At 33.6% G+C, this 12205-nt stretch overlaps 1 long non-coding RNA gene across 3 annotated transcripts in view; it reads left to right on the top strand.

The window, feature by feature from the left end:
- LOC134728831 (uncharacterized) overlaps window positions 1–9876 on the top strand; it is a 305274-nt gene extending 295398 nt beyond the window's left edge. The window contains exons 6-8 of one of the 3 annotated variants that reach the window (XR_010109667.1): window positions 2401–2486; window positions 3182–3239; window positions 4932–9876. This is a non-coding gene — a long non-coding RNA (uncharacterized LOC134728831). Of the gene's footprint in view, window positions 1–2400; window positions 2487–3181 lie in introns of all 3 variants that reach the window. The other 2 variants (XR_010109666.1, XR_010109668.1) reach the window with 2 other exon arrangements.
- Window positions 9877–12205: the final 2329 nt, after the last annotated feature.

The raw sequence follows: 12205 nt of genomic DNA, 5'->3' as shown, positions 1-12205 counted from the left end.
ACTTCTTTAATGTGAATAGGATTATGTACAAAAATTATTCAGAAGTCATTATTCTTGATGAATTAGTAAGAGCACTTCCCTAAAGATAGGGAATGAGGAAAGGCTGTAATTGTCTTCATTTCACGTTTCAATGGACAGCCTTGTCAGAACAATATGATGGTGAAAATATTAAATTTATAATGACTAGAATGTAAGAAAATAAATTGGCATTATTCACAGAAGGTTGGTTGTGTGTGTAGTAATCCAAAAAATTTTATGGATAAACTGTTAGAGATAATAAATTTTCATTATAACATGATTAAAATTAGAAATGTAGTATATCTGAAAAAAATTGAAAATTACAATTGGTATAACTTATGCTTGCATCAATAAGCATAAGCAGCTAGGAATAAATTTAATAAGTGATGAGTGAGACCTCTCTATTAAACTAATGCAAAAGAAGTACTACCTAATAGAGGGCTACATCATGTTCATTGTTTGGAAGATTCAACTTTTTTTGAGAGTTGATCTTGTTCTGTTGCCCAGGCTGAAGTGCAGAGGCATTGTCATGGCTCACTGCAGCCTCACCCTTCTGGTCTCAAGTTATCCTCCCACCCGGGCCTCCCAAGTAACTAGGACTATAGGTGTGTGCCACCATGCCAAGCTATTTTTTTTTTTTTTTGGTAGAGACACAATCTCACTACATTGCCCATGCTGGTCTCAAATTCCTGGCCTCCCACCTTGGCCTCACAAAGTGCTGGGATTATAGGCATGAGCCACCAAGCCCAGCAGGATTCAACATTTTTAATGTGTTGCTGCTTCCAAAATCCTTCCATGCATTTAATGCACTTACAGTTAGATTTATAGCATGTGTTCTTTGGCTGGAAATGACAAATGGATATTAAAAATCATATGCAAATTTAAAGGCAAGAATAGTTATGACAATGATAAAGAAGAATGAATCTGCAGGCATTACAATACAGATACAAGATTTTTAAAGCTATATTTGTTAATATAATGTGGTGGTAACGCAAACTAGATATGCTACCAAATGGAACATAATAATATCTAGAAACAGACCCTTTAAATACAGTCAGTTTATGACAGAGGTGATACATAAGTACAAAGGAGATACATAAGTACAAAGGAGATAGCATGATATTTTCAATTAATGATGCTGTGGAAATTTGATATTTAAATGGAAGTACAATGTAGTTTTTATATATGTATGTGTGTGTACATAGATAAATGCCTCTTTTACAGTCATGCCATACACAAAAATCAATTTAGGATGAACTATAGATCTAAATACAAAATGTAAGTCTACCGTTTCTTCAAGATAACATAGACACACTTCATGCCATTGAGGGAGACAATAATTTCTTAAATACTATAAAAAGTACTACCTAGAAGTGAAAAAATGATAAACTAGAAAATATTGAGTTTTTTTCCCTTAAAACAAGTCATTACATGAGTGAATAAAAAGCTATTATGTGGGAGAAGATATTTTCAATGTATACACATGAAAAAAGACAGATAATATAGGATAGATAGACATATAGACAGACAGCAAAACAGACAGATACATACTTCCTAGGGAGACAGATTCCTATACATAAAAAATATTCCCTGGAGATAATTTTGTCCCTACTTTTTCACACAGTCTTTCCTGATGTGTTCTATGTGATTAATAACATATTCTTTTGTTTGATTTTTCCCATCATTAAATGGCAGCACACTAAAAAAAAAATGTAGAGACAGACAAGCCAATAGAAACATGAACAAAAATGTAATCAGGCACTACACAAAAGGAAATGCCTAACTGGCCAATAATAAATGAAGTTTCTCAACATTTTCAGTGGGGGAAATGAGAATATATATGTGCCTCTCCCCAAGAAAAATAAAACCAGTCAATAGGCAAAGTATATTAAAACTGTGAATTCATCTCTTAAGATCGGTGGAATCCTTTATCACAGAGCAATAAATTGCCCTTTGGTGAGTACTAAATGATAGTGGGTTTATGCAGAAGCTAATTTAGATAATTAATTCTACCACATAAGTGTTAGATACACACTTTTTTGGCACAGAGCAATAGACAAATACATATTATTCTGTAAAATTCATTTCATAACCCATCTTAATCAAGTTCTGTGTGCTACTATAAGATGCAATAGCATTAGAGCAGATTTAGGCATCTGAGAACCAATTATTTATGTGATTAAACAACCTTAAAACTCCCAGAGCATTTTAATAATCAAGAATGTTTTTTAAAACATTAGCATAATAAAAATGATCTTAGTGAAAAATACTAATATGAGAATGTAATGGATGCAAGACACTGTTCTAAGAGCTTTACAGGTATTAATTTATTTAATACAATCATACTATGAAGTTGGTCACATTACATTTTCTGTTTTACAGATAACAGTGTTGAGGCAGAGAAGTTTCATAATCTGCCTAAGATCATTGCATTTACAAGTGACGAACCCACTGCACAAATTTTGGCAGTATGTTTTTCATTAATTAGCATTTACTATCTGCATTTTAGAGTTAATTCTGTTTTATTGTTCTGTATTTATTTTCTCATTTCATTTGCAATCTGTTCACTAATATACCATGAATTTTAAATATTAATAATTAAATTAACAATGACTGGTAGTTTAAATTTTGGCTCACTGAAAATGAAATTGAAAATGACTTTGTGTAACTTTTTGTATTTTTGAATATTTTATACCTTCACTAAAGTAATGCAAATTCCACAAGCAGTAGAATAACACCTCACAAATCTTTCTGCTACATATACAACAAAGAGAGAATTTATTAAAGTTTCTTACATTTTACCATTGCCAAATAAAAGCTGTTTGTAACAGGTTCACGTAGTCTCATTAATTTTTAGACTCCAGTGGGAATAAAATTTGCAGATCATTAAATTTTTACTTCTTTTCTCTGAAATATCCCTAAATTGTTGTTTCTTTGTCTGTGAAAAGTAATAATATTATTTTACATTTTCACATAATATTTACAAAAATGCTACATTTTATAGCTATTCTCTCGATATGCCTGAATTTTAACCAAGAAAACAGTTTCTGAAGATTTCATTGCCTCAAAAATATTTGACAGGCTTGCTCTTTATGATAAGTAGAATGATGAAGATGATGATAATTTTATTAACCAAAACTATTTTTTTTTTTTTTTTTTGCAGATGACAGAAACTTCATCTGCATTGGCTTCGGCAAAGCAGAAATTTATTAGCTTACAAGGTAAATGGGGGAATTAAGTAACCAAATTTTGGGAAGAGTAAGGATGCAACTAAGCCTTAGCATCAATGGGACAAGAATTTCAGACACCACAGGAATCTACCTCTATCATCTACCTATGTCTTTGATATTGTTTAGAAATCTCTAATTCTGGCATGTGTTTTGCACATATTAAGGATCATATAACTAAGAACTCTCAGACCTCATGACTCACAGCATTTGCTACTTAGGAAGCACCCCTATTTCAGTTTTAAAATACTCAGAAAATCTATATGATGTTCCTACCTGGGTCTGCTGCTCGGCTTTGGGCAGTGAACTCATGTAATGGTGTCATGTGTTAAAATGGGACAGCCCATGAGAACCATAGGACTGGAATGATATAATAAGGAATGTCTAGGCTGGGCACAGTGGCTCATGCCTGTAATCCCAGCACTTTGGGAGGCCAAGGCGAGCAGATCACCTGAGGTCAGGAGTTTCAGACCAGCCTGACCAACATGGTAAAACCCCGTCTCTACTAAAAATACAAGAAATTAGCCAGGCGTGGTAGCTCATGCCTGTAATCCCAGCTACTCAGGAGGCTGAGGCAGGAGAATCTCTTGAACCCATTTTGAAATCAGCCATTTCTGCAAGGCTGCCTGCTCCTTTTAGTAGAGGATGGTATTTAGATACCAATACCCAGAAACTAGACGTGCTCAGTGCTTCTATGCCCTCCCAATAGACAGAACTGAGAAATATGTACAAATAGCTAGATATGCAGATATACAGTTTGATTCTTACTGCTCTTGGGTGTTGTATTTGTGAATCCAATTCCTTGCTAAAATTTATTTGAAACCCCAAAATCAATACTCATGATGCTTTTGCTTTATTCATGGACATGCTCAAAGTGACAAAAAATTTGAGACACCCCATGATGGTGTTCCCAGCTGAGATCAACTAAGGCAATTTTCTCCCTTCTTGTTTCCATACTATAAACAAGTGTCCCCTTTGTGATCTGTTTAGTGCTACATTTTTCACATCTTGATTTTTTGGTGATTTTGCTATTTAAAATGGACCCTCAGGGTAGTGCTGAAGTGCTGTCTAATGTTCCTAAACACAAGAAGCCTGTGATATGACTTACAGAGAAAACATGTTAGATAAACTCCATTGAGGTACGAGCTATAGTGCTGTTGTTGACTATGAATCAACAATATATATTCAATAAAGTGTCTTTAAGCAGAAAGACACCTAAAACAAGGTTATGTAATGATCAGCTGACAAAAATGTGACCAGAGCCTCACAGGAACCTAACTCTATATTTTCCCTAAAAACAATGGTTTTAGTTTCTGCTAATTCCATTTTCACAGCAACTTTTATAGAACATAATACTTCAAATAATAAAAGTCTATTATGTATAGACTTTTATACACATACATATATAACCATTTCTATTTGTCTGTGTGTATTCATGTCTGTGTATGTATACATAAAGCTCATGAGTTCATATCAATATTTATAATTTCAATGGAACACATTGGGGTTCTTTTCAACCATCTTCCTTTGCCATAATTATGAATCTATTCTCAGACAACAATGATAAACCTGATTCCCACACCATCAACATACTTACAATAAGTACAAAGTACAATAAGTATACATTGTGAATACTTATGTATACTCACAAATATTTTGGCATCTCTTTGGCCATATCCTTCACAGGCCCCATCTTGTCCATGCACCTGTCTGCTTCCTTGGCTTCAGAGCATTGCCTCCAAGTCCTCTACAGCACAACTTTCCCTTCAGCATCCAACCTTATGATGTACTGGGATATTGTGTTGCCCCTCTCCCCTCACTACCTGTGCTGGGCTTTGAGGCTGACACACCTATAAACCCCAGGAGTGGAGGGAAGGTAAGAAGGAAAAGGGTGATGTTAAAAAAAAAAAAGATTGAAAAGGAGATAAGATGACAAGAACATGCAGTGAATATTTATGGCATGTTTACCTCTAAAGGAACATAATTTCACAAAGTTTCTGTTACAAACAACAAATGTATTTAATCTATCAGTTATAAAGATACTAACATATATGAAAATTTGGACGCAATGTCAAAAGGTAGAGTATATATTGAAGGGTAAAAATATAGAATGCAGGCAATTGTACACATATGCTAGTTAAGCTCCCTGTAAGTGCTATATATAGGACTGTAGTGACATATGAGGCAACCGCCAGACCTAAGACTTAGTTGCTTACTTCAATGGATCATAATATGTTAATCAAATATTGATTTTTAGTAATTATTTGAAATTTGGATTAAAATATTTATCTAAGTAAAGTCTCACAGATGTTAAAGCAAAGAAAAAACACTACATAAAACATATATTGTGCATGTGAGAAAACTGCACGTGTAATACATAAATCTGCCAAACATGTGAATTAGGCAGCAGACTTTACAAAACTGCTACAAATTAGAGGTGGCTAATACTTTAACATATCTTTAATTACTTTATATTGTATTAATAAATAGTGAAAAAGAGAAATTTTAAAATAACCTATCTTGTTTCTTACATTATTTAAAACCATTATATTATTACAAATCAGGTAACGTAAGTGCTGGAAGTCCAATTAATATGTGTATTTCTAATTGTCTTCATTAATTAAATGTTTGAAGTCAAATGCATATATACAGCCAAATCCAGAGATTCTTAGAAAATTAAAAGCTTAGTGATCTAGTAATTTTGATGGATAAATCAATTGCATAGACAGGAAAATGAAGCCTTAAGGCAGCTCTTGAAAAAATGCAAGGCAAACAAGCAAACGAACGCCTTTTTATTCATACAGGTGTGTGTGTGTGTGTGTGTGTGTTTGATTGATTTTACCTCCTTGATTTTTTTTCAAGGCCTTGGCTAAGTATAAACCAACATATGTATACATGCCTTCTTTTTTATAGTAGAAATACACCTGCATTTTCATGAATCATACAAAATGTTGAGACACAAGAAAGAAATTGTGAAAAAGAGTGATAATACAGTGGATTCATTAAATGAAATTCCGGGCATTTATTTCAAAATGGCATTGAGATCAAGTGCATATTCTGCCATAATTTGAAATTTTTTATTTCACATGTCATAATTTTAAAAATAATGTGACATATTAGTATTCATATTTTCTCAGGATATATGAGCTATAGTGAAAAATTAAACTTGGAGTTAAAAAATTATTTGGAAAAAATAAAGCACTTAATGAAAGATTAATATTCATTCATATAAAACATCTAAAATCTCAGCATATTTTCAAATAATTCTACTCTACATAATGCTAGAAGAAAGTGACATCATTTTAAGGATAGGGAAAAATCTTTACCTTTCATAGTTAGAATACATTGAGTTTCTGTTCTTTGGAAAAACTTCTCATATTTAGCATGCTGGTAGTACTAGTGTTAATATTAACAGAAATTATAAAAGCAGAAATTAATGAGCACTTACCGTGTTCTAAGCACTTTGCTAAGTACTTTATATTATTACCTCATTTGATCCTCATGATAACATTAAATGGATCTTATAACTGCTCCCATTTTACAGATGAGGCAATCGGAACAGCAGGGTTGAATTGACTTGTCCAACATGCTAGCATGTGGTGGAAGTCTGGTTTCAAACCCATTAAATAGGACTCAAGAGTCTGTGTAGGATGCCATTCTGCCATTCCTTCTCTTCATATCATTGAAATGTATGATGAATTATAATCATTTAAAATAAACATGTAACCTACTTTATTTCATACATATTTTCTTAAAATGTTAAATAGCTTAATTTTTTTTACAAACTGTATTACATTTTTGATATACTAGGAATGCAGGATGGCTAATGAAGCAATGATAAAGTCTCTCCGAAAAGGGTAGATTTTTCCTTTATGAGTTATACTTTTTATTTTTGAGTTGATACCTAGAGGATCTGTTTAAAGCAAAACATGTCAAAGATCATGATAAAACTCACAAGATAGTCGTATCAGTACACTAATAGCTACTCAGAGCCCTCACTGTTTAAAAGAAAATGAAAAGAGTGATGCACTTAGCTCATGTTGGTGCTTTAGCTGGACTTGAAATGCAATAGAACAACAAAGCTTTATTACTAAAGTGAAAAGATTTGAGGCTATCTATCTCAAAAAATCCTGGAGAATATTTAAAATGTCAAGATTTTGTGATCATAAAGACGTTACTGTTGACTTATAAAGTTGGGCAATTGTGTCCAAACTATTACCCACCCTCACCTCTGGTAGTTTCTACAGTCATTTGGTAGGAACCCCACAGCTTTTAACAGGCAAGACTTTCTTTGAGAAATATCAGTTTTACATTTTCTTCTTAGACAAATGCTTAAAAAGTAAAAAGAAGGAAACCTACAGAAGGCTGGAAATTTTATATGTTTATATATTTGGTTTTTATAAAACAAATTATTTGATAGGTTTAAAAAAGCCCTGAATCTCAGATAGATTACATAGCTTTGCCAATGTCATACACCTAAATAAGAAGGAAGGAGATTCTAGCTTCAGAACCCAAGCTTCCTTCAATGAACTGCAAACTGCCAATAAACTAATGAAGGATCTCTGTAAGTAGATTTTCTCTTGCATTATATATTATATGTCTAATGGCTGACTGGTGGGTAGAACAGTGTAGGGAAGTTGCAAACATTCCACAGAAGGTCGTCAGACTATCAGTAGTTTTGAGGGGCAGAGTAAGGAAAACATAGGGCTTTGTAAGTATAAAAGCAGGATTTCCTAAGTATAGACATAGCTGTAGGGAGTTGCTTCCACTGTCTACAGGATTCAGTTCAACTTTGAGCTGGCTGACTTATGTATATGAAAATGTTTATTCACCAACATGAGCATGCTATGCCTTCTTTCCTCTGTGAGTTATCCTTTGTGTTTTTATTCTATAATTAGAAATTGATTTTTTTTTCCTGGAAGAATCATTTGAAAAAAGCTTTTCTTTATGTATATATTTACAAACTAATCTAGAGAGAGGTATTTCTAAAAATGCATCAAAAATTAATAACACCTACTACAAATCATATGTGTCAAGGGGTAGGCACAACTTCTTACGGATAGGTAAAGAAATACGTGGAATAGGCCTGATGCAGTGGCTCATGCCTGTAATCCCAACACTTTGGGAGGCCAAGGTGGGCGGATCATGAGTTCAGGAGATTGAGACGATCCTGGCTAACACAGTGAAATCCCATTTCTACCAACACTACAAAAAATTAGCCGGGCGTGGTGGCATGCACCTTTAGTCCCCACTACTTGAGAGGCTGAGGCAGGAGAATCACTTGAACCTGGGAGGCGGGGGTTGCAGTGAGCAGAGATCGCATCACTGCACTCCAGCCTGGGTGACAGAGTGAGACTCCATCTCAAAAAAAAAAAAAAAAACAAAAAACATGAAATAATCACACTGTTAAGTTTTCTAATTTGCAATGGATATAAAATACACGAGGATATAAAATGTACTCTTAAGTTCGTTCTTAGGCATTAAAGAAAATGCCAACTCCTTTATAAGAAACTACACATTTGTCATAATAAGTATTTTTTATAATAGCTTTTAATAAAATATGTATCCAGTAACAATTATTATCATCATGATAATAGTAATAAGAATAAGAAAAAAAGAACATTGATTGGGTGACTAGTATGGCTGGACTTATAACTTAATAGATTATTTCATTTAACAGTCATTCCAGATACCTGTGAATAATCAAAGATACCTAATAAGACAATTCCAAGAAAATGTGATCCTACCAATAACCCACAACCCCCCACTTCCCACTCAAGTGGCAGCCAGAGAAGACAATGGTGTTCTATGAGCATATCTTCCCACCTACCCACACCCAGGCCTCTGCTGGTTGGCTCAATTGTGGATTTGTGACTCAATGACATTCAATCAAACACTAGCCAGTCACCAGTGATGCTACATTTTGCTAAAATATAAGCTGGAATAGTGACATTTATTTGTCTCGAAAATTGTTGAACCATAAACTATTAAGAGAGAAAAAGAGTTCATACTGAGATCAGTAGCTCAACAGTCATGAGTAAAACTGGAAAACCTATGTTATGTTGTATATAATCCAAAGCAAGGTAAAAGTTTAAACTAGCAGTGAATAAGAGTTATAGAATGGATAAAGAGTAAATGAGAAAAACAGTTGGAAATAGACGAAAAAAGAGAATATACACAAAGAATAATCAAATCCCAAAAGTAAACGTCTCACATAAGCCTAATAGTTCATGACTCAAAGTTGCCTTGGGTTAAGAGTGAGCCTCTTGCTCATCCTGGCAACTGAAGATAACTGAAATTGCAATTTCCTCACAGGGATCTTGTGCTTTTATTGTCCCTTTATTATGAAATGATTATTTTAAAAGACAACTCCATCCCTACTCTGCTGTAAGGAATAGATAGTTTTCCTTTACAAAAAAGAAATAATAATTCAGAGTGTAAACAAAGTTTTCCAAGGTCATGTAGAGTGTCTATTGCCCTCCATAATTCTGCACACTAACCTACTACACCCTATTGTTTTCCTATTATCAACTTTTCTTACTCTTTTTTGAAACATTGATTTAGACAGCTGGAAATGAATCATAGTTTTTCAACAAAATGTTACTTAAATTTAATTAATCAACCATTGCTTATAGACAAAAAGAAGTATAAGTGCTTGTTGAAAGGGCATACAATTTTAGCTGAATTATTATATTGTATTAATTTCACATAGTGTATTTAACAAGGATATCTCAATGACAATGCTGCTAAGCATAAGTAAAATGTATAGATATTTTTATACTTACAGGTGATAAAGCAGAAGTAGTTAAATCCTAGTGTGAAGGGCTCATTTAGATATGTCTTTGTATTAAGGGAATGATGAACCTCTAAGATTGGAACTAATCAAAAGCCACCTCTAAGAGTGGAACTAATCCACTGAAGCCTAGACCGGAAGGATTTCACGGTAAAACATGATATTGTTGTAATTATAGTTTCTCAACTTGGGCACTATTAACAGTTTGGACCAGTAACACTTTGTTGAGGGAAGCTTTTCTGTACATTGTAGAATGCTTAGCAGAATTCGTGGCCTCTGCACATTTGATTCCAGTAACAATATCCTAGGGGTAAAATTGCTCCTGGTTTAAAACCACTCTATCTGATGTGTTTTCATACCAATATACCCTGTGCATTTGCATGAGTCCTAGAAAGGGAAGAGTATGCACGTTAAAACTAATAGCTCTGTTTTCATTTTTTTTAAAGGGAGAGTGGATTGTTATTGAGACATATGTTCTGCTTACGTGGAGAGTAACTTGAGCAACGTTACCCACCTCTATGTGGAAACACAGGTTTATTTAGTATGTTGAAATTCCAGACATAACTATCTGTTCAGTAGCAGTGGTTCCTATAAGACAACAACTTCACTGTTCATTTTGTGCTAGTAGAATGGAACTTCACGGACCTTGGAGAAGCATACTCCAAACACTACAAATGATGGTTATACTTTGGAGAGATGCTAAGACAGCAGATGCTAAAATCCAGATACCTTTTGTGAATATGAGGCATATCTACTGGGAACACATCATAATAATCTGTTGAGGTAAACATTGAAGATGGTGGCAATAAACAGTTGGAGAAAAAGAAAAATATCAACATGCAAGGCACCATTGTTTTCTTGCTTCTTAATTGTAACTTTTTATTTTTTGTGTATATGGCTATCACAGAGATTTAAAAATTAATCATTGAAAATCATTAATAGAATCGACCTGTGAGCATCAACACAGAAATGGATGAAGAAAATGTGTTATATACACAGTGGGATACCATTAAGCCTAAAAATGAAGGAAATCTTGTCATTCACAGCAACATGGGTGAGCCTGAGGGGGCATTATGTTCAGTGAAATAAGTCAGGCACAGAAAGATAAATACCACCTGTTCTCACTTATATGTGAGAGCTTAAAGAAGCTCAGCTTATAAAAGTAGAGGGTAGAATTGTTTAGTATTAGAGGCTTGGAATGGTAGGGAGGAGGAGAAGATAGCCAGAAGTTGGTTAACAGACACAAAATTGTCTAGATGGAGAGAAAGTTCCAGTATGCCATAGCACTGTAGGGTGACTATAGTTAACCATAATCTACCATATTTTCCAATAGCAGGAAGAGAGAACTTTGAATGTTTGAAGTGCTGGACATTCTTACTACTCTGAGTTGATTATTACACATTGCACACATGCATCAAAACATCACTCTGTATCCTACAAATATGTACGATATTACGTGTTAACTCAAAATAAGAAAAAATGAAATCTTGATTTATTATTATCTAATTTCAGTATTTTGCCACTTTCCCCCAAATGCAAAAGCAATTTAGTACTATTTTTCAGCATCCCATTGTCTTGTATTTTACTATACATTTTATGAATCCCTTACTACATGTATTTTTTCCCTAGTATTGATTTACATATACCTACATACATCCGTACTTTCACCTGGGATTCCTTTTAGTCCTTTAGTATTCATTTTAGAGAAGATCTGCAAGTTGTGAATTCCTTTACCATATGATTGTCTCTATTATATGCTAAAAGAATATGATAGAATAAATAAAAGAATATGTTTTTTCATTTTGAAGGATATTTTCACAGAGTATAGATTTTGAGGGGTTTATATTTACTTTTAATATTTTAAAGATATCATTCACTTATCTTCCAGCTTCCATCGTTTTTGACAAAAATTTAAACATCAGTCTTGATTTTCCTTTGAAGATACTATGATTTTCTAACTGCTTTAAAATGTTTCCCTTTGTCTTTGATATTCAGCAATTTGACTAGGACATATCTAGATGTGGTCATCTTTATATGTGTCCAAATGAGTTTCGCTGCGCTTTATAAACGTGAATTGATAATTTTATCTGATTTGAAAAATTCTAGACAAATACTTTATCAAATATTGTTCCTATTCCATGCTCTTCTCTCTTTTTGAGCAATAACT

Source organism: Pan paniscus, chromosome 14, assembly GCF_029289425.2.
Source record: "Pan paniscus chromosome 14, NHGRI_mPanPan1-v2.0_pri, whole genome shotgun sequence".
NCBI lineage: Eukaryota > Metazoa > Chordata > Mammalia > Primates > Hominidae > Pan > Pan paniscus.
Note: the sequence above shows the minus strand (reverse complement) of the source record. Positions and strands in the feature narration are given on the sequence as shown.